This window comes from Octodon degus, unplaced genomic scaffold (genome assembly GCF_000260255.1).
Source record: "Octodon degus isolate 3935 unplaced genomic scaffold, OctDeg1.0 scaffold00219, whole genome shotgun sequence".
Lineage (NCBI taxonomy): Eukaryota > Metazoa > Chordata > Mammalia > Rodentia > Octodontidae > Octodon > Octodon degus.
The window spans coordinates 576,524-580,134 of record NW_004524795.1 but is presented as its reverse complement, the minus strand read 5'-3'; positions in this window follow the sequence as shown (position 1 = coordinate 580,134).

Genomic DNA, 3,611 nt, shown 5'->3' with positions numbered 1-3,611 from the left:
ATAGCCTAAACTACACAGCAAGACCCTGTCTTTAAAAATACACAAACAAACAAAAGCCACCTCGTTTGACTAAAAATTTGGGCTGGTCTCTGTGAAAGCTATGGGTCTCTTCAGGCTGTATGGCCTTCTTTGAGCTTAGCCACAAAACCTTACCCTTCTTCTCTTCAAAGTCAGATCTCCCCCACCCCTGCCAGTTTTACAGAGCACTTCCCGCTTATCTGTGTTCCCCACTTAGGGACTCAGCATGTTCCTGGAAATCTAAACTAAGAGCCAATGAGGCAAAGCCTCGTGACCCGTACCCCACATCCTAAATTGCATGGATGCTACAGAGAGTGGATCTGAGCATGGGGAATAAGGAGCAGGAGCAGGCCAAGTGGGATGAACAGGGATGTGAGGGAGCACGGGCTGCGGGCTGACCTCGCTCCTCTCAGCTGCAAGTCCTGTTGTGCTCACAGCACAACAGAGCCCCAGAGCTCACTGCTTAACTCTTTTTGTTACAAATATAAAAAGAATAAAAGTAGGTCACACTCCTGCCTTTCAGTTCCCCAGCTGTGTATATAGGGCCCAGCAAGCACAGGTCAGATAGATGATAGATAGATAGATAGATAGATAGATAGATAGATAGATAGATAGATAGATGATAGATAGATAGATAATAGATAGATAGACAGATAGATAGATGATTAATAGGTGGATAGATAGATGAGAGATAATAGGTAAATAATAGATTATTGATAGATCAATAGTACTCATTTTATTAGGTTGGGTGTTCCAGTGCCGGAAGCATATATATGTATAATTGCTGTGCCTTCTGCTCAACTGTTCCCTTAACCGATGACTTACTTTTCTCTCATTGCTGAGAAAAAATACCTGACACTCAAAATTAAGGGAGAAAAGGTATACTTAATGCAGCTTGTAGAGGTTTCAGTTCCTAAGCAGCTAATCCAAGCAGGGTGGCATGGCGGAGGGACAAACACTTTAAAGCAGCAGCAGACAGCAAAAGCGACAAGCACAGGGGAAAGCAAGCCTCTTTTCCTCCCTTATATATGAGCAGGCTGCCCTCCTCAGGGTGAGCATTCCTACCTTTCCTGCCCTCCTCTTGCCCCAGGATGAGGCTGTAAGAAAGCTCCCTGCTGAGTCCCTCAGTTAAACTAAACTTCTCACGTTGACACAATGTATCAACCACAAGGAATCTCAACAGCTATTGTTCTTCTACTTTCTCCCTTCTCAGAATTTCCATGGCCCTCTGTCCTCCACTACCACACGTGGGACATTCTTCCTTATATAAAGCTACAAATCAGACAAGTGGAACTGAAGGCAATAGGAGATACAGGAGATGAAAATCAAATCTTAGAGGTTGAAAATAGGGTGCAAAAGATGGCTCCAAGGTTTACAATCTGAGTCACCAAAGGATGGATGACATCATTTCCACTTTAGCGGTGGGTTTTCTGTGAGAAAAGCAAAGACCTAAGAGTTTCTCATGTTGAATCTGAGGTGACAAAGAGGAAGCCAAGTGGAAACTTCCAGAACAAAGTTAAGAGTGAGGAAAGTGCTCCTTTATAGTGCCCTTCACGGTGTCCTTGACTCTGATCCTCTTTGGAACAATCAAAATCACAGTCTTCAAAATAGTCATAGAGAGAGAGAGACTCAAGCTCAGCCCCAACGGGGGTCCATTCAGCCCAAGTTCTGGCCAGCTTTCCATGGCTAAAATTTACATCACATCATTGTGGGACAACTGTTGAGAATTAAAATTGTCACATGCAAATTACTTTACCACTAAATGTTCATCATGTCTTATTATTGTAGGTAATTGAGTTAGATAAAAATATTATAAGCAGGCAGACAGGGCTAGGTCCTCAAGGAGCCAGTATGGAAGACAAGGTACCTCACATTGTGGAAGAGATAGATGCTCCTGCTGTGGGCCAGACCTCAAGACAAAAGATCAAACAAATGCATACCTTCCTAAGGATAAACATCAGGGATTGATATTCTAAATAGGTCTCTATGAGGCTGGAGAGATGGCTCAGTAGAATAAGCGCTTCCCTGGCAAGCTCAAGGGTCTGAGTTCAATCCCTGGTTCCGTCACTAAAAATAAATAAAATAAATAAATAAATAAATAAATAAATAAATAGGTCTCTATCGCCTTGAGAAAGCCAGAAGAGTCACTAGCCCAACTCCCTACATGAAAGCCTCTGTGCTATATTCTTTCCTCACTTGTTACATGACTTTCCATTTGATCCCAGATTTAATCAATTTTACTTGAATAATTGTGTTTATATCCTTATTGGTTGATCATAGTTTTGTCCCACCCCATGCCCACCTTGTGAGTTCCCATGTTTTCCACCTTAGACCCACCTCATCACATAGTTTTGCTCTATAAAAACTCCAAAAATGATAGAGTCCTTGGTGACCTACTTGGGTCCCCTCTCTCCCTCTCTCAGACAGAAGCTTTCTTTCCTCCTCAATAAACATATTCTGCTCTTAACCTCCACTGTTCCTAAAATTCATTCTTTGATTTTAGAGAACACAAACTCCTCCCAGATATCTTTTAGGTTAGGAGTTTCATTCCTGTATATCATTATAATGATTTTAAAAATCTTATGATTTTTAGAAAAATCTACACATGCATTTGTGGAAGGCTACCATCTTACCTTCTCTTTCTCATTGCAGAGACAAAATATCAGTTAAAGGTGGAAAGGCTTATTTAGCTCACAGTCCATACAGGTTTCAGTTTATAATCAGCTGGCCCCAAGGCAGGGTGGTGCGGCAGACAGGCAACAGAAAGGAGAAATAGTTTCCCAGGCAGAATGTAGCAAAGCAAGCAGAGGACAAGACAAGCCTGTTTCTGGGCCTTATTTTGTATGCTGGGTACTGGGATTAGGGCGATGCCAAGGCAATCAGCAACACTAGCAACCCGAATCCTAGCACTACACCATAAGAGGACAGCCACACAGTGTAGATTCAGCAACCTCTGTAAACCCCCATGTAAGACTGCGTGAGGCTTTGGGGTACACCTAGACATGAGCAATAACAGCCACTGCACTAGGTGCCCAAAAAAGCAGAGGTGGAATTATGGAGCTGGAGGGCACTCGGTTCCCAGTGGAGGAGACCATCTGGTGCCTGTGTCCTGCCTCAGTTATGCCATAACCAACCCCGAGACCTGGGTGGTCTCATGCATCAGCCCTCAGGCTCTCGACCTGGGTTATCCTGCTTTATGCCCCTCTGTTCACCTCTTTAACTACCAGCATCCATCATTCCTGCCCTTTGGTTGAAGACCACACCTTCTGAGGCACAAGCACGTACACTAAGACCACCTGATGTTGAGAATGGACATTCGCACTCTCAAAGTAGGTACAATACTGAGTCTGCATCAAGGTCTAGAGAGGGAAACGCAGAAGGTAAAGCGTTGAAGAATAAGCGGACAGACTTCACAGGAGGCCAAGCCAGGAAGCAACTAACTGCTACATTTCACATGCAATAAAGAGCCAGTTAAATGATTGTGTTTTCCACATTGGTCAAGCAATGGCCGTGCCTCATCCACATGGCTGACACTGACAAAGGCTCTACACTCTGAGGTACAGGATCTCAGGACAAATCCTGAGGGGATTTCA